Source organism: Phalacrocorax aristotelis, chromosome Z, assembly GCF_949628215.1.
Source record: "Phalacrocorax aristotelis chromosome Z, bGulAri2.1, whole genome shotgun sequence".
NCBI classification, from domain to species: domain Eukaryota; kingdom Metazoa; phylum Chordata; class Aves; order Suliformes; family Phalacrocoracidae; genus Phalacrocorax; species Phalacrocorax aristotelis.
Genome location: NC_134311.1, coordinates 16,218,577 through 16,241,960, shown reverse-complemented (window position 1 = coordinate 16,241,960; position 23,384 = coordinate 16,218,577). Strand labels below are relative to the sequence as shown.

The 23,384-nt window shown below is 36.5% G+C and overlaps 1 protein-coding gene across 1 annotated transcript in view; it reads right to left on the bottom strand.

Moving 5' to 3' along the window:
• The window catches only part of PRR16 (proline rich 16), a 166,510-nt gene that overhangs the window by 1,917 nt on the left and 141,209 nt on the right, over positions 1-23,384 (bottom strand).

Below are 23,384 nucleotides of genomic sequence, written 5' to 3'. Positions count from 1 at the left end.
TACTTTAAATAGATAAAGCTAATACTAAAGAAAACAGAATTCTGAATGATCAATCCATTTTTCATGTAAACAAGAGTTCAAAGAATTATGATATTTTGAAACTTAACCTTTTATAGTTGTACTTTATTATTGATACAAGCCTAGGTTCTCTGCTGGGGTAAATGGGTTTAACTTCAATGGTGTCTTTGGAATCACATTGTATTACACCACCTGAGAAACTGATCATTGCTATCCTAGGTGCCAGAGTATATGGGGATCTTGAAATTATGATTTTTTAATATATTTTAATTATTCTTTTGAAGAAGATTACCCTTCTTAATCTACCTAACAAAACAATTCAGCTCTAACAATATGCCTTAGGGCACAAAATGAAATAAGAACTCCTGAGATCTTAAAAGTAAAGAGCTATACTTTAAGCATTTGAAACAAACTCTAAGAATTCAAGTCTAATTGAATTGAACCTGAGAATCTGGATTCTAATCCTTGTTCTCAAATAGAAGTGAATTCAGCAGAAGTTTCTCACCTGACAGGTAAATTTCCTTTTCCTAATCACTAAAATACCATATAAAATTTTGATTTAGGTCATTCACATTCCCTTTTGTGAAACTGCTTTAATTGGTATAAAACACTAAAATAGTCCTAGAGTCAGTGAAAGAGAATAATGCTCCAATCTGGTGCTGAGGTTCACTGACTCACTGAAATTCCTTACTTTATATATTAGGCAAGATAAAGCAGCAGCAAAAAGAGATACCTTGGGATACTTACTTGTTGGTAGCTAGGGCACTAACTTGGGTTAGATGATTAAATTCAGACTTCCTGAGGAAAAGAATGAGAACTTCCTCTTCCACTGCTGGTGATTTACACACAGAGGTACATAATACAAGGGGGAGGAAAACTACTTCTTTGCCATTAATTTTATGAATCTAGCCTTTCATTCACACTTCCTCTTGTTTGATATTGCCTGGAATGCTTCAATTTGATAAAGATTGTCAAGGGGTAGGACAGAATTTCAGTTTGGCAGTGAAAAAAGAAGAATCTGAAGTTGGTGTGCTGTGAACCCTTCTTATTTTTTTCCATACAACTAAAACAAAATAGCAGTTATTCAGGGAAACTTAATTAACATTCAGTATTGTAACAGTGGCCCAATGTAACCCAACAGTCTAGCAAACATAGTATAATAAATTTATGATAAAATTGGCCTAAAAGGAAATTTTTTTCCTAGTCAACTATTTAGGGTTTGGCTCACATTATTGATGAAAAAGAAGAGTATCCTAAGCATCTTTTGGCAGTTTATTTTTTAACTGAGGACAGCCTTCACATCATTAGAAACACACAACACTTTTTCTGCTGTCACAGTTTCTAGCTTCAATTACATTTCGGCTAATTATTTGTGTACGTTAATACATCATAAAAATCACAAAATAAAAGTTGGTATTGCCCTTGAACTCAGCTTAATGCTCATGAAACAAGATGAGTAAGGTATAACAAACTTATATGCAAAAGTAATAATAATAATAATAGATATATACAAATAGTATTTGTTCTCTGTCAGTAAACAGGTGTTCCTCAAACTTATTTTTTTTTCCTCTGGCTGCAATTAATAAATTATTCAATATCATGCCCACAAAACCAGTAAGTGGTATATCAGGTATACCTGGATTCCTCTAGCATATCTCTAATTCAGTCGTCAACCACAGAATTTGATTCACTCCCAGTCATACAACCACATGACATCCACCTTCATTTCATCAACATTCTACCAAAGAAGAAAAGCCCACCTTTTTTTTTTTCTTATGATATCTGTGCTAAAAAATACAAACTGCATCTCTGTGAAAAATGTAATGCACCTCTTCCCATTAATAAAGAATTTGTTCAGATTGGAAGATTTTCGTTAAGCTTGCTCAATGAAAAATTCAGAAGGTGGCAATGCCTGCATTAAAAACAGAAGACACATTTTCTTTTGCCATCTCCAAAAAAATCTGTAATTACAAGTCATTATTGTACACATGAAGAACTGAGGCACAAAGAGGCCAGTCACTGAAAAGAAATTTCCTATTAATTAGATTCCTATCCTGAACTGTCTACTTCGTAATTCTACATTTTTTACTATTTTGACAGCAAGGCTTTACGTTCAAATCACTACATTTAATTCATTGTTACAAAATTCCTTCATTACACCATACCTTCTCAATATCCTCAGAGTGAAAAAAACTGACCTTACTAGGGAGCTAGTATTCAGACAGTTTGTAGGAGATTGTTTTGTTCACTCACATCCTTTCTTCTCCCTTTCATGACTTTGGTAGCATCATTGGGTCATTCTCCTCCTTCTACAGCATCAGTATTTAGTTCCAAAAAACAGAGACTCAGAGAAACTACTGTCACTGTTTTCCCCATTCTAAACCAGATAACATCTCTTCTACAATAAAAAATTATATTTTAGTTCTCTGCCAGTATTACCCAAAAAAAATCTACTCCTTTCTTCTTCCGTTTGTCACAGTTTTCTTAAAAACTGAAAGTGAGTCTAGCCCAACCTACCATGACACCCTCCTCATCATGACCGTGACGATAGTGTTGCTGCACATACTGCTATGTAGAACACTGCAGATGGAAAATATTAAGGAAAAAGGCTACTACAGGGAACTATGCTTTCATGTCAGACCTATGGGATGGTTATGCATACAGTGGTTAGCATAAGTTGAACAGTAATTTACAGGTTTGGTACAAAACATGAAAATGATAGAAGGGGACATTTATCCAAGCTTAGCTGGATAAGCAACAAATTTTGTTTTAAAGGCACTCAGATATGAAGATACTTAGGTTCAACTTAGAGTATTTAAAGAATAATAAATGCAGTTTGATTCTATAGTGGCATGATGGGAAGACATCAAGCAAATTATATAGAAGACATTTATCAACTTTGAACTGATGAGTCCAGTGGTGACTGCCAGTGATGACCAAAAAGGATACTTTAAATGCAACTTTCTATGCTGGGTCTAGAGCCTTTTATCAAGAGAAAGGAGAAAACAACTAGGAAATGCACTTCACATTCAGTTGAGAGATTTACTTGATTAATACTAAGCTGTATAATTTTCATATCATTTTAAGACTCTGATAAAAGCACCTGAAAGACTAGCCTAATTACAATTTCCATTATTTGGGCTATTTTAGCACATACGGCATAATTTGGACATATGTTACTACCTGTCATAAGCACACTAGCAGTCAGAGCACGTGCCAAACTATTAGCTGTACTCACGTATTTAAGAGTATAACGAATGTTCCTAAGGGGAAAAATAAAATCACATAGTAATAAATCCTCCTAAATATAGTGCACATATTTTCCAGATATTGTTTAAATAGTAATGACATCTGTTTCAGTTACTCAGTTATACCTGAAAGATACAGAAATATTTAGATTCAGATATAAACTATTTTATCTATATTACCTTAGGTTTTTTACTCCTTTCTGATAAGATGCATTACTATGCTAATTCCTTCAAGAGAAGAAAGAATTATTGAAAGGGGGGAAGTTTTAGTACAGTTTCTTTTGCTTGTTTCTGTTGCCCAAGAAATCCCCAACATGACCCCTGGTGTATTTTTTTTTAGGTATAAATTTAAATAATGCATTTCAGAAGACACACAACTTCAATCAGAAGCCAGAACATTTCAGAGAAAAATGTATGTTTTATGATTAAAGGACTTCTGAACGCAAACCCAATGTTAGCATTTTTCTGTTCTGTGGTACAGCACTGCTGAGACATCTTTCTCTATAAAAACGAAACCAACCAAATCTAAGTAACACAGAATATTAACAAATCCACCACCACACTTCTTTATAATTCTTCCTAATTTTTCCTCAGAAGCTTCAGAATGCTTATTTATGTGTGATTACCTCATCCTACTGTTTCGGTCTGTAAAAAATTTATTTGCCAATGAGCAAACAAGAATTCCCAGTTGTTTACTGGAAATTTTTCTTTTTCTTTAAAAGCTTTGAAAGAGGTTGTAAATGCCATGAAAAACCAAAATACCTTAACTTATACATTCTCCTTTTTTCTTGACACACTATAATTCATTTATACGTTGACAGCATGTATTAGCTTCTACAGTAGTATTTTCCTTATAATCTTGCTAATGTCTCCTAACAATACTTCCCTAATGTGATTATGAAGTTCTCTGTTGTTCCAGCTTTGATATCTCTAGAGCTTTCTCTAAAACCAGTTCTATATATAGCTCTTTAAAGATAATCCTTAATAGAAATGTGTAAATCATGTCAGAGAGTATATGATGAAAGCATTTATTAAATATTTTCCAAATGAACTCACACTGCTTAAATAACGTATTTGTAGAAGTTTACCATCCTTGTGTGTTTGCACAACAAAATGCAGACCAACAGAATAGTGGTTCTGAGAACTACTCTAGAATAATTTTTGTCTATAATGAACAATTAACGGTTTGGAAATTAATTTGATGTACTGATAGCCACTCAAACATCTGGTGATGCTTCTTGAACAGTAAATATAAATCTTTTAGCTATAAGGTCTTTTAATACAGAAAGTATTTGAGTATTCCTTTATGAGGGATTACTGAAATAATTTATACCAAGTGTTCAGTGGACAATAATTAAACAGTAAAGCTAGCCTTGTATATGAGGCACTTAACTATATAAAAGGAAATTTGGGTCCACTTTCTCGTTTGGCTTCAGGCTTCCTTTGAGATCCAAGCAGTACTTTTAATCTGCATGTTACAAGTTAACAGCATTTTATTTGTCCCTTTCATTCTACAGATTTCTTCTTTATCTTTTCTGAAGGTAAATTCTCTGAAACACTGAACGTACAAGCACAAACACTAAAAAAAAGAGAGTTTTGATGCTTGTTGAGGGCTCTCTATCCTCTTGAAACAACAGAAACAAACAAACCCTATATTGCTAGTGGTAAACAAAGTCTTGCTTTGTGCAGCATCCTTCTGTGGAATATCTGAGGGATGTGGATGCATGGCTAGGTAAACTTGAGGCCTACTGACACTTTCCCAAACTGAAGTTCTGTATCTGAAATGCACAAAGAGAATCTTCTATAGTGATATAGAAAACAATATGGTCCAGGGAACCCACTTATTCATTCTTACTGCATTTTTTTTGTTTTAAAAATGGGCTTTTAAACACAAGAGCTAGATAATACGTGGTACTACTTCAATCTTTCTGCCCTTATTTTTGCCCTCCTTTTCATGCTGAGTCAAAGCAAATTTCATTAATTAGCTTGAATGCACATCTGTGTCAAATGGAGGTAGAACAAAGATTAGTAAAAGAAAGAGATGCAAAAGACAGGTAAGTCCCTGACAGAAGTAACTTTCTATTTCTAATGATCAGTGAAAAATTAGCTAGTAACACACTTGGGGAGCTGGTTACAAATTTTATCTATCTAGTTTAACACAGGCAATGCCATAGCAAGCAAATAATGAAACAAAATTATTAAGTATGGAGTAGCTTTGCATTTGCAATGAGTTGCCAAAGAATGTTATATCCAGTATCCATTGCTGGGAAGTTTCCTATCAATGCTGTACCTATTACATCTTTGCTTAATCTAAGGACCTTGCCATCATCGCCATCTTTTATTCTGGTTGTTAGCAGAAACTAAAAGAGATGGAAGGTCTGACAGATAAGAAAAGACACCACCACCCCATACCCCACATGTTTCAGTGCTTTTTCTGTAAAAATTCAGATTTCCTGTGGTTTACTTTTAAATCAGTCAATTCCTGAAGCTGACTATGTAACAAAAACCAGGATGACAATACAAATATCTGTGAACCTACACTCACTGAATAAAAATAATTTGAGTGTATGTCATAATCTATTTGCTAATGGAAAAAACCTTTTATCAGTCACTGAAAGGGTTGTTAGTCTCAGGGCAAGTGAAAGTTCACACAGAACAGTTAAATGTTTTGAAGGACATGCATCTTCTATTATTTAAAAATTTTGAGGTTTATGTTTCAATTTTTAGAGTTCAGAGGTTTTTGTATAATTACATGTCTTCAAGTGACATGAGAATAGTTTGAAAATCATTCTCCCCAGAGTACATCTTCTAGATGACAGGTGTAACCTTTTGTCATTCAGCCTGGAGCTGAATCCATGAAGGACGGATGATAAGTGAGCTGGCAGCCCTCCACTTGCTTATATAAAAAAAGAAAAAAATGTATATGGGTGAAAGGAGCCATGTAGGAGACAACATAACTGCAAATATTTCTGCTTTTTTTTTTTGACACTTACTGTTCTTTCATCTGTTCCAAATTGCTCAAGCAATCCAGCACTCTTGTACGATTAGGCCTACTTTGCAAGCCAAAAGGACTTAAAAGACATCAGCAGATATCTGTAAATACTTTGGTGCAGCCTTTCTGCAGGGTTGCCTATTAAGGGATGAAATCATTTATGATTCTAGCTGATAATATCCTAACGTTAACACACGTTACTGAGTGCTTTACAGGATTTACTTTTTTGCTTTATCATTTGGCACACAAGAAAAATAATTAATATAAAATAATTAATTTCAATGTCAGTAGAGATTCAGAAATTACTGAAACTACATTATCCTATTCTCCCTAAACGTGCCAATGTGACTAAAGGCTCACAATGATTCATTACTGTTCTGGTTAGTCAACACACTTAAAATTTTTTTCTTTACAAAAGAAAAGGGGTTTCTGTGATGCTTCTGGACACTGGGAGGTTCTGTCTTTGTAGCTAGGAATTTTTAGCTGCTAGAAATTACCGACTAGCTCCCATCTGAATCTTGGGCAGAAGCCTATAGGTGCAAGGGAGGCCTGAGGCCATCCAGCCATGGTATAGTGTTTAGTACAGGTGTCCACACTTCAGCAGCGTGCTGGAAGACTTCTTGACCACCAGCTGCAGCCCTCTTCCACCACAAGGAGCAATAGAAAGGGTTGCATCTACTGCTTGAAACTTCAAGCATTGTGAAAGAATAATGCTGAAACTTCTACACATACATTTACCACAATTTAACCAGCTACTTTCTTGAGCTCCTAGGAGATAATGGTATCAAGAAGAAATTGAATGGAAACAGCAGAAGATATTCTAAAAATGTAACTGAATATATTCTTAGATTGGAAGGTGAAAAAAACCCCATAGCTAAGCATCAATAAATTACCTATCATCTTCATATGCCTTGTGTTTTCAGCGACAATATGCATGAAAGAGATCAACCTGACATGACACTGACATTGAAGATATATGAAAGAACCTCCTTAGGGAGAGCACTACATATTTTCTGGGAATGTTCAAATGCAATTAATGTAAACCTTGGTAAAGAGCTCTGATTTGTGAAGTGGTACATACTCTACTAGAATGTATGTGCTTTCTGGACTGTAAAAATAGACAAAGGAAGCTAAAACTTCTGCAGATATACAATGGTTCAATGCAAACTTTCATTTTAAGTTACATCAGCTTCTGTTTCAACAGTTTCTTCAAATACCTGTATATAAATCAAGAGATCGCACAGAATCACAGAATCACAGGCTGGAAGGGACCTCAGGGATCATCTAGTCCAACCTTTCTAGGAAGAGCACAGCCTAGACAAGATGGCCCAGCAACCTGTCCAGATGACTCTTAAAGGTGTCCAACGTGGCCAAGTCAACCACTTCCCTGGGGAGATTATTCCAATGGTGACTGTCCTCACTGTGAAAAATTTCCCTTTGGTGTCCAGTCGGAACCTCCCCAAGAGCAACTTGTGTCCATTCCCCCTTGTCGTCTCCATGTGACTCTGTGTAAAAAATGAGTCTCCATCTTCTTTGTAGCTACCCCTTAAGTACTGGTACGTGGTGATGAGATCCCCTCTGAGCCTCCTTTTCTCAAGGCAGAACAGAGCCAGTTCTCCCAGCCTATCCTCATATAGCAGCTTCCCAGTCCTTTGATCATCTTGGTGGCCCTTCTCTGGACCCCTTCCAGCCTGGCCACATCCTTTTTGTATAGCGGGGACCAGAACTGTACACAGGACTCCAGGTGTGGCCTGACAAGCGCTGAGTAGAGTGGGATAATGACTTCTTTATCTCCGCTGGTGATGCCCTTTTTGATGCAACCCAGCATCCTGTTGGCCTTCTTGGCCGCAGCAGCACACTGTTCGCTCATGTTGAGCTTCGTGTCCACCAGCGCCCTCAGGTCCCTTTCCACAGAGCTGCTCTCCAGCCAGGTGGATCCCAGTCTGTGCTGCACTCCCAGATTATGTTTTCTCAGGTGCATGTGCATTCTTTCTTAAAACCTACTTATTAGCTGTCTTATTCCGCTTATCTACCACTTGAAGCATAATGAACCATATGCAACTGATGTTTAAAAGGCAGCAGTATCAGTTTATCAGAAATATCAGTATTAATCTATTTCTTCAGCATTTAAAATGATGCCTTTTAATTTATTCTGAGTAATCCTAAAAATAAGCTTCCAGGATTCTGTTATGTATGTGTGACGTCACACTATATTTGAAATACATTATTTTTCAGATCTGCCATGGGTCACTTTACTTCTGTAGTTTAACCATTTTAAGCTCAATGCCCAGGAGTCTAGGCTTGAATGAAACAATATTTTTAGACAAATTCAGTGATCACTGATTTTCTCCACCCAGCTTCAGTGATATATAATGTTATATACAACTGGATGTGACAGTCAGACACAGGCTCAGCAATAAATTTTACTTCCACTTAGCCTTTAAGGTATGCAGTTTCTCTCAATTATTAGCACAGACATCCCTATAAAAATCTACACATGAAAAATGTAGTAAAGAACTACTTTGAGTACATAGGTAGCCATTTATGGTGAGCTCCAGCAGGAAAAGGGGATGATTATGCAGGAAATTATCTATCCCAGTTGCAGATCTCTTTCCTTATTATAGGAAAAATTCAAAGCCATAAAGCATCTCTGCCTTATGCCTTTCATAATGTCCATCAAATATGCTTAAAGGCTTGGCTCACAATAAACATTAAATCCTTTTTTTTTTGGTTGGTTGGTTGGGGTTTTTGGTTTTTTACAATATCATCATATGCAAACCTCAAGACCTTTGCCAGTGCCGGCTGGCTTGCTGACTGAAAATCGCTGGCCATCCGTGCTTGAACACAAGTATCCATGCTCATCTGGCTTTGGAGTGATTTGCTTAACAAAAAAGATATTCCGGCCAACAAAAGCAGCTCAGAATTCAAACAGAGCTTATTAAACTCTCCTGCTAATGCTATTCAGGAAAAGGTTACCAGCAAAATGTGCAATGCAGTGCTTTGCATATTAAGCACAGTCCTCAAACACAGTGTTTGTCTGGCCACTAAAATACCACACACTATTGGGCCAGCAATTCTTTTAGCTGTTCACCAGCAATTTTGATGGACTGCCTTGAGTTGAAAACAAGAATAAAACCTCTGCATCTATTTATCTAAATCAGTTAGTCAGATATATAAGAAAGCCTGCTGCAAAATCCTGATTCCATTCAGAGTGGTGGTACATGCTCTGGGCTACGTGGATTGGAATTATGTTTGAAGCACTGAATCTATTGTGTGCCTGCTGAGTTGGCTAAGGTCCTCTTCAATGTTGTTTTCTGAGCCACAGTTCAAACTAAAAGAGTTTGCACCTCTTCAGATAAGTCACAGATGGTCCTCTGCATATTTGAAACATCTCTACAAGCTTTTCCTCCTCTGCACAAGACAGAAGGCCAAAATCACTGTTAATTCTTTTTCAAGTAGGATGGACTTTCTATATGCCATGATATACAGCAAAGACACTTGGCTTTTTTCCTGTAATCGAGAAATGGTTTGTTCTTGCTGAACTAGTCAAAATTATTAGAAGAAAGAACTTGATCTTGAAGAAAGATGCCCAAATTTTGTAAGGTCTATGGTTATAGTTAAAGTTATATGCACAAATTTCAGATTTTCAGAATTTACTCTTTGTACACCATTGTTCTTTAAGTCCTACCCTATAGCCTCTTAACTTTCAGTTTCTGTGTTTGAAACCAAGTAAAATCTCAGTTACACATAAGCCCAATGTCTAACGGGAAGGTGATCTCTTCTTTTGAAGTCATGGGAAATCATCACTGTTTTGATGCTTCTGCAGATGCTTTGAGAGGTGTCTGTGTGTCCGCAGTGATTTCTCCAGTGTCCATCTTTCCTTTCCATGGAATGGAGAGTGTAAGAGTGAGTAGCAACACAAGAAATAAAACTGAAAAAGATATGAGGCCCCGGAAGGTCTGTGGACCATCTCTGTCAGAGCCTGGAAGAGTCTGGAAGACAATAAACTGCCACTTACCTATCAGAAAGATTAAAAAAACAGTAGTCCTGACAAGTAGATCATCTTAGATTTCTCATGATTATACTGTTTTCCTATGTTCCTTCTTTCCTTTTAATACTAAAATGTCCAAAAAGTAAGACTGGTGTTAGTTTAGACAGAGAGCAGTGCCCATCCAAGGAACTGACCATGTAGCAGCAGTTAGAAGACCAACTTACGTAAGGTGGGGCAACTTTCAGGAAAAGCAGAATTGCCCAACCCATATGAAATTGCTGTATCAAATATGACAATGGGACAAATTAAATGTATTTGGTGAAAAGCAGCAATTTAGTCACTACAACAAGATAAAGGAATTTGCACAGTGGGTTCTCAGTTGCCCTGATGGTGCAGTAAGCCACACATAAGAAAAATAAATATACAATACTATAACATTGAAGTAAATTAAGTAATCAAAACATAAATTCATTTTTTATGAACTTTCTTGAAATTTTTTGTAGACACCAGACATGATTTCAGACATCAGTGAGCAGAGCCTGGTAAAGACAGCATGCACCATGTGTTAAGCACTGTGTGACAAAGCAGTGCACCCAGAAGCAAAAGAGAAAGGAAAGCCTTCTGAATCCATAATTTGGATAATTCTCTTGCAAATACTTGAAAATCAACTCCGCTCCAGGCACAATGCACCATTGTGTTTTGGTTTGGGGTTTTGGATTTTTGAGTTTTTTTTGTGCAAAGAATTGTACTTTGGATAGCACAATGGAGAAGGGAGTAACCTTTTGAAAATTCTTACCTGATTAAAATAATAATGAGAACTAAATGGCTTTGTATTTCCCTTGCAAACCCAACACGAGAAGCTGGAACTTTGGCCTGATGAAACTTTCTTCTACAGTTAATATTGAAAAATGTATTAGTCCTTAATATCACTTCTTTTTAAAGTTATCTAAAAGCCTCTTAAATTTTAATGCCTAAAAAAGCCTCTAAGCAAAAGCAGCACAAAAGATTTTAAGTGAAGAAAACAGGAACATCTTACTTTTATTCCAATAGTTATATTTCATACCCACAAACGTGTCCTGTGACAATAAGCTGGGATAATAAACTGAATCATCTGTATCAATAATTAGAATTCTATTCTTACTGCTTACAAAGAAATTCTTAACTTTCAAAATACATTCCCTAGATAAAAAAACAGGCATCACTGTGAAAGCATCACTAAAAGTAAAGATGTTAAATTTACCTTTGTAAACTGTTTTACCTGTATCATAGTCATTATCCAACAAGAAAACAAGGAAACATAAAAACAGGAAGAAATATAACAAGCTTTTAGCATGTGGGTATATAAATCACTGCACTAATCACAACTCTAAGTCAGCAATCAGCCGAAAGCTCACTGCTGGTGTAACAAAATATTCACGTACCATATCAAACCTACAAACTATATAATGGACAAACGACAAGCTGACAGCCCACTTCTGAAAAGCCTTTTTCCACAACACCAGCCTCCATTTTGAGTGAAGTCTTACCACTCCTCCCACCAACACAGACTACGTTCTGAACAGTAAATTGCTAGCTGCATCCTCCTGCAATCTTCTATTAAAAGTCTCAGGATAAATGTGAACTTACTTTTCTTCAAGAACCAAATTCTAGACTATTTTAGGGAATGTCTAAATATAATCCAGCAGAGAGCAGGTGAAAAGACATTCAGCTGCCTTTGTTCCTGCAATGAGCATCAGGTAACCAAGTCATCAAGAGAATATGGCTTTTCTTAAAGGGATGGGGAGATAAGAGGGAGGAAGTTAAAGCGTTAGAAGACCACCCAATCTTTTTGGCTTTGGAAAAGTCAGCTTCTGGTGTGGTACCCAAGAAGGAAGGACAGGAGGACAGAATTTGGTCAGGTTTTTGCATGCTGTTTTTTTTTAATTTGTGGCTGTTGAGAAAGGGAGAAAATTGCACAAAGCATGACCTGGGTGGTCATGCTTGCAGAAGCAGCAGCTCAGAGCCTGGAGGAGCCCTGATGGGGAACTGCTGGCAATGGGGAGGATTTAGATGTGATGCCCCAAAATATGGAGTGCCCTTGGCAGTGCATCCATAACTCTCAACAAACTGAAGGGCGTATATGTTTGTGGAGGTTGCAGAAGAGAATTCAAGCAATCCTTCAGGCATAAGATAGAGTAGATGAAAAAATCTGCCCTCTCAATGTGCTGCTTATTGCTTTTCCAAAAAAACAACCATCCTGGCACTCTCTCCTCTCTCACAGCACCTTCCTCTACCAAAATCTCAAAGATGCTACAGGTGTAGCCAGGAGCAGCTGGAGCCTTAGTGCTCAGTACAGAAACACAGAGCATGCTTCAGACTCAGGGAAGCAGTGAGTTCAAAATGCCTCAGGCAGAGGAAGCAACTCAATTTGTATGTCTCTTATCTCTACCAACACAGGACAAAAGAAAGGCAGTCTACAAACAGCATCTCCTTCTCCAGCAATCTGTAAATCTAGCACATCTGTCCCATGCTTTATTTATGAGCGAATGAAAAACAGTTGGATTTGTGTCAGGCAGAACATCTAAATGCTGAAAGGAATGACAGATTTCAGTTTTTCATTTGGCCACACAAATACACAGTCCATGTTTTACTTTCACTGTGAATCAAAATACACTGGCTTTCCTTGCTGAGTTACAATTAAACAGGATGGATGCAAATGAACGCTTTGGCCCTGCTGGCTTGCATTGCTTGAAAGAATGCCTCCTACCAGCCATCTTAGATGGTGATGACAGCGGAAAAGTAAAACTGCCACCTTTTCTTTTCCTTTCGATGACTTAGACTCTAAGACCAGTACTGTGATACCTCTATTTCTCATATTTCTCATGTTAACAGAAATATAGCAGTAGAGCTACAGATAGCAACCAAAAAAGCAAACCTTCTGTCTTGCCTGTGGCTGAAGTCAAACTATACACTAGTTATAAAAAGGGAATTATCTTGCATGCAAGGATTTTCTACAGTAGAGATCAGAGGTGAATAATTTTTTGCATGTATCATCCTCCCTCCTTTACCCCATGAATAGCTCCCATAAATAGGAAAGTTCAAAAAGTGCAAACTGATTAAGAGTTAGCTGAATACTCTAGTAACTGATAATGCATCAGCAGTAACTAAAATGTGGTTTCTGCTTTAGATGTTTTAATTGAAATATAAGTCTTCTGCTGTTCAGATGGTAATTCTTTAATATATCTATGTGTAGAAGCAATTAGTAATGATTTTATTTTATTGCAGCTGTCAAATAGTAGCAGTATAAAAACTAAGTGGGATGATGGTGTCGCAGATTTTTTTTCCTTTCAAAAATAGGCAATCAGAAAAAAGTAACATAAAAGCTTTTGGAGGAGGATCAATAAGCTCTTGATCTTGATCAAGGCAATACCACAAAGTTCTCCCTCAGAGAATTAAAAGATTAAACAGATAAAACCCCTTTAATAGGATTTAAAAATAATGGCCTGTTAACTGAAATGGAATTAGAAGGAAAATCCAGGGAAGTTATTTATGCAATCTGTGTTAAGTGAAATGCAATTCTTAATGTTGGATCCTATAAGAAAGAGCCAGTACGCTAATCATGGTCAATAATATTTAAATTTCCCATTTAATTTTTCAGCAATTAAGAAAACTATGTTTAAAAGTCCCCTAACATTAAAAATTTTTAGTAAACTTGAAATCTAGATTATATTCAGTAATCACACTTATTCATACAAATATTAGCTACCTTTCAGTACTTAAAAAATACTTGGGTACTTAAAAAGCTATTTCCAAACAAAATTCAACTGAAATAATCATGGCTTGATTTAATGCTCTTACAACAGACTTTTCATTTCTTTTCTTCTGTGATACCTTACTAGTGTGAAACTGATGGGTTTTGATGAAAGATACAGGAGTATGTATTAATCATATAATTTAATCTTTCTGACTGCTGAATCAGTTATGCTTCATGTGGTGTATTTCAGGTTCACTTGCACCTTTCAAACAAGACTGTAATACAGCAGCTACCTGAAAGGCCACTGCACCTATCTTTTGTTTGTTCCACTGTTACTTCTGGTCATGTCTCCCACCAGGTGGATACCTACCCACCTAGATGAAGCCTGCAACTTGGCTGGGAGTACAGCCTGGACAACAAGTGGGATATCTACATCGGCAAGAAATCAAACAACACGTAAGTTGTGGACGTAACCCCAAGGTAAGACAGTGATGACTTGTACTGTCTCTTAGTAGACACCCAAGAGTGTGTTTACAGCCACCAGTGCTGGGTACACACACAATGGCTGTTTGGGGTGCAGCATTCCCATCCCAACAGCATCCTGTATCCCACCTGCCTGGGAAGTCTCAGCTCCTGCGAGGGCAGGCAGACTCACAGCCAAGGTGGAGCATTTTAACTGTAGTACATGCTTTTACTTGGGAAAATAATAATCTGAAAAATCCCCACTATATAACAATGAGTAGTGGTTTGTCATTTTATTTCTTGTGGTATTTACTGAAATACAGCCATCAAGGTATTGTTTAACAGAGGTGAACTATATTGTTGTGACACAATGCTTCCTATTTTGCTTCATGAAAAGTGCAAGTTTTCACTCCATGAAAACGTACATTGATACTCTTAAAACCCTGCCAACCTGTTGATCTTTACTGCTACTGTTCCACGACTACTTGAGGTGACCAGGAGGCCCTCCAATATTTCTAATCTCTTCCTAAAGAAAGGGTGATGCAGACGCTGTTAAAAAAACATTTATGTACAGATGGGCCTGTAAGATTTTTTTTCACCTCTATTCTTTTTATCTCTCTAGACTTTAACACTTCCATAGGCGTTTACAATCCTAACTTTAGAATTACTTACTCTAAGCTAGCTTCCCCCCGCAGCTGCTGAGGAATTCTGCAGTCAGTGCTGACTCTGTGTGGTGCCAGTGACCGATCTGCACTCAGAAACATGTTTCATTTAAGCATGGAAGTTCTATTACAGTTGCTGAAAACACTACTGTTTTCTACAGCACAATCATTATAATATATTGAACTTAATGTTTCTCTTGGCTCAGTTCTATCTAAAAGCAATAATAGATGTACAGAAGAAAATTAGTGGAATATTCTGTTTTCTTCTTTTATTAAAAACATGCCCTGCTGCAATTTGAATTATGAAAATAAAAAGAGGTAAGGTATTTGTATGTCTGAGTAACATTCCTGTAGATTATGTTCATATATATTTCACACTTCCAATAATATTTGAAAATATTATTTTCAAGTTTTCTTTTCCTTTTTTTTTTTAATTCTGGGACATGCACAGAAATATTTTTCTTTTCTAAAGTGCAAAGTTCATTACCTCTAACAACACCATTTTGTCTTGGTGTCAGATGGTACAGCATTAATTATTACAGAACATCCATAAAACAGTGATACTCAAATCCTAATGCACAAGAGAGTTATCCATTAATTTTAAGAAGGTTATAGCAAGGAATCCTAGGCTGAACATAGAAAATAAGATGAGATTTTAATGACTATGTAACATTAACCACTTCAATGTGTATTTGAAACTCATAAAGCCATCACATTTTGTACCCACTGCACAAATCAGAGGGCTAGAACTTGCTAAATAATACATTTAATAACTTATTTATAGAATATCTAAATGCAAATAACTGCAAAGGATTGAACTAGATGCTCTGATATTTAACCCAGAATTTAGTTAAGAAATGCTTAGGTTACTTAAAATTTCAGTGTTTTTAACTTACTTTCTACTTACTTCTACAGTAAACTAACCTACTAACATTAAGTATAACAAGTTTCACAGTACTTTCAAGTGATATATTTTCTTTACCACTACTTCATTTCAATAAAATCTGCTGAATGCACAACTAACAATTACATTATTGCATTTTAAATATAACATGAAGTTGATATAAGACTTTTCAAAACAAATATTAAAATGATCATATTTGCTTAAGCCCTCTACCTTGATTAACAAAAGAGCCACTAGTCACCTTGAAATGTTCCAGTAATTGTATTTCTGTTTAGACACGATGCTTTTTACTTTACTGATGAGATTTCTGTAAAAGATAAATTTCAACTAGTTAAAGTGCCGGCAATATTTCTGAAGATAAGAATTTTTAGATCACACAAGATTTGTACTATCGGAAAGAATACATGGGCTTAGTAACATGTCTGTAGTCCTCTGTAAATGCTATCACTTGTGACCATCAGTACAGCAACAGAAAAAAAATAATGTTTTTTTATATTTGACCTTCAATCATTCACATTTTCATAATAGGCATTTTCTTAACAGATAAATATTTTTTTTGGTAATACAATTCTAATCATGGCCACAGGACTGAAATTGGTTTGTACTTACCCCAAATGTCTATATTTTATACAGCTGGTGCCACATTACACATTATACCATGTGGACTATCTGAAGTTCATCTCCACTATAGAATTAATTCACTCCTGTGACAAGACTTGCTCTTAAATTCATCCTGATTAACACCCCAAGCCACTGCTTACACTTTTTTCTACCTGACCTGGCTGGATCCCAAGGGAAAGAAAGCCTATGTGCTATTCCCATCCTTACTGATGATCCTGCAATGAGAAAACCGCTAAATCATTTACATGCTAACAGACGTCCACTCTTTTTCCACCACCACCACCACTCCCCTCCCCAAATCTCAGAAAGGCAAAAAAGTAATCCTACAACTTATTCGGAAGGGAACTTCAAGACCAGTTTTTTGTTCAGGAGCTGAGCGTACAACCTGAGAGGTTTCTGGGCCCCTCAGTGGTGAATACAGTGGCCATATAAATGTTGCAGAGTATTTTCGCAGTGATTTCTAATACAAAGTACTTCAAGGCAAAATTCACTGTTGAACTTGCCATCACAGCTTGTGGAGAGAAATATTGGGTACCTTTTAGACTTCAAGAGTGTTCACCTGCAGGGATGACCTGCAGAACTCGCCCCAGCAGCAACCATTTATCCCATATGCCTGTGGTGGTGCCACATAAGCAGCGCTGGGCAGACACATTTACCAGACCCTCTGAGAGCAGATAGAATTTGTGAAGACAATGAAGTCATCATTTGGCTATGACAACAACTGAATGTAGTGTTGCTCAACTGAGCACGGTCTTTCCCCAAACCCAGCCTTCAGCTCCAGTGAGCCAGACAGGAAAGAGATGCAATTAAGTCACCAGAATAGAGCTATTAGCATTAAGTAATACATATTATATCAGAATTGTATGTAATATTACTACCAAGGTACAAAAAAGAAAGCTGTCTACAGCAAAGTAGATCCTTGCACATTCAAAAGCACACAGCAAAGTTGTGTTATGCTGAGGTGGAGAATTTGTAACTGCTATGAAAATTAATATATATCAGAAGGCAGAAGAAGAAGTCTGCTTGGGCCAAATTGTATTTTGATTTTCATCATAAGTCTTTAGGATAGAATTTATACTGATTGTACATACAAGAATACAGGTGTAAGCCAAACAAAGCAATTTTCAGGGAATCTAAATTTAATATCCAGAACAGTAATACTTATTGCTGAATATTTCTAAAGAAAGCAAATTGTTTACACGTTCTCAACTAAAACTCCCAAGACACAAGACTGTACATGAAAATAAAATTACACATTACTTCAGTTTTGCTTTTATAGGTATAAGGTATCAGCCAACTGAAAGTATAATCTCTGCAATGTATGTGCCAAATATTCAAGAAAAAGCAATCACTTCCAGTAAAACTGAGCAGCGAGAAACATCGCTCTGTCAACGTGAAGAATGGCAAAAAGGAAATACTTAAGTTGAGTTTTGTTCCTAGACATATCTGAATTTTTCCAAAGGTTATTAGGATTTCAGGTAGTGATGCAGGACAAAACCGCTAGTTTATCTTAGAAGGGTTGTTTGAAGTTCATCTAGTCCTACCTGACATGCTGCAAGTGAAACCTCATTGCACAGATGCCCAGAAAACAACCCAAGGACAAAATTCAAGATTACCAGCTTGAATGCCTGTTTTTAGTCAATACTGAATTCTAATTTTATTTCGCCTTTATTTAATAGAAGTTGAAGCTTGTAACCTTACATATTTTGAGTTTTGTAGATATGCAAAAGCGCTTTGCTGAGCTACTTTGCCCAGCTGACATCCATGGGTGACTGCAATTCAGAAACAAGCATCCTTGTACCTAATTTCCCTGTGAACATAGATTTTCCTAGTAAAACCTGTCCAGATGAGGTCTGCCCAAAATGAAGTGAGAGCCCTTTTATCCTTTGGAAATGTATCCAGAGAAGGCACATAGAAGAGAGAGGGAAGGGTGAGAAGGGAAGAAGGAAGAGATTAAACCAGATTTAAAATGTTAAAATATACCTCTAGTAGTGAGAAAAGCAATGCTTATTTCCCTCCCGTGACTGGATTTTAACCAGACTTCTGTTTAGAAGACAACCATGATTCCCAGTTACAAAGTACACTGAGTATGGGATTTCCTCACTTTGGTTTTGCTGTAACTATACAACTTTCACAGAAAACAATGCATGACTCTTTGAGCAAGAGAGAGCATGACTCCAGTTAATGACTCACTGCAGGTAATGGGAGGATTCTGATGAAAGAGGATTATAGACAAAGAAACAGATTTTATACGAAAACCAGACTTGTTCCCTCCTCATTTGTATCCTAATACTGTGCTGCCCACAAGGATTTTGACAGCTACCCTGGGGCATTAAGCAGAGAAATTATAAGTAAAAATGCTCTCTTAGGACCTGAAATGGGATGCAGTTTTCAGGTGGATCGGCCAGCATCTTCCTTAAACTGAATATGCTTCAAACACCAAAAGGTCTTTCAATTTTTAATGTTAGGTTTCATTAGGGCTCCTGGAAAAAGGTAACATTTGGAAAAGACAATTTGGATCTGTTGTGTGAGACTGGATCAAAATGAAAATGGCTTTGAACAAATGTCCCCTTGGCCAATATGACCCTCCATGCTTGCTGTACATTCAGCATTTTTTTGGTGACTTCCTACAAGTCAATAATCTTAAATATATATAGCATATATTACATATTACATATTTATTACATATTACATATTATATATTTTTTATATATTATAACTGTGCCTTCCTTGGTCCTGCCAGTGCAACAGTGCTACATGTTCTCTGCCCATTCCAAAATTTCCATACCACATACCCAGACATCTTGCTCTGCAGGTACTGCAGAACTTTGCTCAGGAGGCATAGCCTACTCTCATTACCTCTTGTCCCTGCAGCACGTAAACAGTGCCCAAAAACTAAAACAAAAAAGAGGACAGACAGCACATTTATACCAGCTGTCACCCAGACACATAAGGTGTCCTAACACAGACACTGCAATTTACCCCATGAAACTAAACAGGACAAAACAGCAGTTCCAATATGGAGTCAAGCCCAAATCATCCATATCATTGCCTCCTCATTTTGTATTCTTCTTGATTGCTTCGACTGGTAATTTCTTCAGCATTTACAAGACACAAGGAAGATTAGTATTTCTTGTAAATGTTTGACTTTTTGGTATATATATAAATGTTTGACTTTTTGGTATATAGCAATATAAGAGAACAAGTAATATTTCCCTGTTAGATACTCTTCCAGGATCTACTGACCACTAGTAAACAACTAGATAGATAGATAGATAGATAGATAGATACATAGATAAAGAAACACAGTCCTATAGATAGGGGCAATAGAAAATGCCAGATAATCTTTCCGTCAGGCATTTCTTTGGATAAGTTTTCCAGGTAAATGAGCCCCTGAAAAAAGTCTAGATTAGGGAAACAGTCAGAAACTCAGTTTTATGTCAATCTAGTTACTGCAGTAAGAATCTTGGGAAGCAATCAAGTGTTGAGATTTCACATAATTTCCACCTATTTGCGTTCATCTGTATGTGTAAAGTGCCTGAGCTGCTGTTTGTAGAAATTTAATGACCACAATTCACAACCTTTCATCTAGCCTGAACATTTTATGAGCTGGCTTTGGGATTATTTTATGCACTTGTGAATTTCTCTCTCTGCGAGGCAAATGAGAGTGCAAAGTAAATGAATACTTGCATCAAAAATTATCCAACAAGATCTGCTGTTACTTCAGCAATTACAATAATTTTGATCTGTTAAAAGAAAACACTGCACCACCAGGTTGCTTTATCACCTGTGATATTCAAGACAGCAATGCCTGCCAGTGCTACTGGAATGCAGCGGTAATATTTGCAAAGTAATTCTAAGTGCCCAACACTTTTGAAAAATGTTGAATTGCTATTAAAACAAATGGACTAAGAGGTGACTAACTGAAATGAAACTTTATGTGTTCCATAAGTTTCCAACATAGGCAGAGGCAAAGCTGGTTTTTTCTTGGTTTTTTTTGGTTTTGGGGTTTTTTTTGTTTCGTTTGGGTTTTGTTTTTGTTTTTGTTTTGTTTGTTTTTTTTAAAATGACACAGGATATTTTGCTCAAGCCTTGTATACTGATATGACACAATTATAGTCTATGCAACTTTTATTAGTAAACTTAAAAATGAAATATTTCTTCTACGTAAAAAATAACCCAGAAAAAAGCATCTTTTTTTGACCAAGTTACTTTCCATGTAGTACCCATCTATCAAAAAACCACATCCAGTCACTAACTCTGCACATTATTAAATGAATTCAATGGGTCAGAGCATCCACAGACAGTACACTGACAATATTAATGAATACTGGAGTGACAGAAGGCACATGTCTATGCTTGTGTGTTAAGGAACGGAAAGAAAGGCATGATTACCCTCAATGACATTATTATGAGATAACACAATGAAGGAAGTGAATGTTAAATTATAATACTGCTCATAGTGTCATTAACTAAAACTAATGAAAATTCTGATGGTTATGCTCTCTGCTCTAAGTATAAACAACAGTGACATATGGTACAAATGATATAGCAACACAGTGTTTTCATTTCAATTCACAAGGCAACAAAATTAAGAGCGTACATGGTGGTGGTAAGATTGAATCAGCTGTGGAAAGCGTTCAGTGAACAGCCTGAAGGGACAGGCTCATATACTTAGAGCAGATATTCTTAGAGCAGGAAAAAGAATGGTGGTAAACATGACTTCAGACAATACTCAGTGTTAACACAGAAAGACTGAAACACAGTCTGCAAATTTATGAGGGAAAATCAGACTCACAGAAACATACACTTCATCTTCTTACCACTTTTCAACTAATTAAAGAAAACTAAGACCAAGCCATCCAGAACCACTGCATACATGAGAGAATTCTAATATAGCTTTCTCCAGATTGCTAAATCTGAAATAGCCCATGGCATACACATGCATCAATACCTACCTTTCACAGTACATTAATTTCTGAGCAAAACCAGGCTTAATACATGGTTTAGAAAATTCCTATTAACAATCTCAATCATATCTTCTGGAGAGCATTTCATGATTATACGAGACATTATTATCTATCTGTTAGTGAAACTCCTCAAGTTGATGGATGCTGTAATAGGCCGCAACTTTCTAAGCCAATTTCTTCAGATCATTTTAGTTATCACCAACCAGGTTGTTGAGACAACAAAATCAGAGCAAAACTGAAGCTGGAAGGAATAGGTGGAGTCCAATCCAAAGCAGAGCAGACTTTACAGTTAGACCAGGTCACTTTGGGCTTTGTCCCAAAGAAATTTTAATGTTTCCAGGGATGGATACAACATGGGACTCTGAGCATCTGCCTCCAGTGCTTACCTGCTCTCAGCATAAGAAAAATATGTAAATACATCTGTTTTCTGATGCTTGAATGATAACAGCTCAAAATTCTCCAATTCTGGAAAAGTTCAAGGCCAAGTAGGACAGGGCTTTGAGCAACTTGATCTAGTGGAAAGTATCCCTGCCAATGGAAGGAAGTTTGGAAATAGACGATCTTTAAGGCCCCTTCCTACCCAAACCATTCTATGATTCTATATTTGGTTATGATTAAGTCCGTAGTTATGACCTAAGGCAATTAATCTAAAAAGGAATCTGAAACTAAGACTTTTCATGTCCACTGACTCCTGAAGAGGGATTTTGAACCCAACATGGCGATCTATGTTTACTGTTGCTTTGAAGGTCTCCATAGTATGTAAGCCTACAGCCAACCAAGCGGTCAAGAGGTCCTCCACATGTGAACGTGCTGTTTTCTTGTAAAAAGTACTTTTTTAGAGTAATATGATTTCAGTGTTATTGCCGTTGAAGGATATGCAATAAGAGGAAGACTTTTCAGAATTTAATATCATTATTATTCACATGAGAATTCTTAGTTTATTGCTATGGAAAAATGCTAAAGGCTTTTATGACATGCTCATTTTCTTCTACTCTGAAAAAAAAATCTACTTTTCTGCTTTAAAGAAAAATTGTCTATGACAGCAAGTAGGCTGCCTATTTGGTTTCTTTACTGTCTATGCTAAATTTTTTGCAGGACTCTTAATTGAACTTATGCTGTACCTGCGACTACACGTAGCTGAAAAAAGACAAAATTTTGGCCTTCCCTTTTAATCACGCCTGTTTTCCACCCACCGTACATGGTTTTTCTACCCACAGGTCACTATGTTATTTTGCTGTTCCTTCCCCATTACTGAATTTTAACGTAATTCAGGTTTAGGGGTGGGAGTGGGGGGAAGCTTCAGCAGAAATAATCCTTACAAACATAAACATCTAACATGGTACATATATGTTTTCTTTACAATACTCTTTTCTAGCAAATAAAATATAATTTTCACTAGAAACATGGATCTCTGCAGAATTCACATGCGAATACAAGATGAAAAAATTGTTTATAGCAATATTCCTTTGGAGGTGTTAGTAATGTATAAAAAGAAAAATATAACACCTCTGTGAAATGCAAAATTATTGCTGGGTCTTTTAAAAACAGGTATTTGGCACAGAAAGGATTCTGAATGCTGTAGCAAGTCCAATTTCAGGCTGTCTTTGCAAAATAAAGGTATCAAGTGGAGTTACATCCCTGAAATGTATACAGTTTTGTAATTCCCAACATATATTTCATTTTTGCTATACACATTTGTAAAAAGATCTGTGGTCTGAGAATAGACACTTCAGTGTATTTTTCAAAATATGTCTGTTTCCCTGAAATTTTTCAGAGGATATAG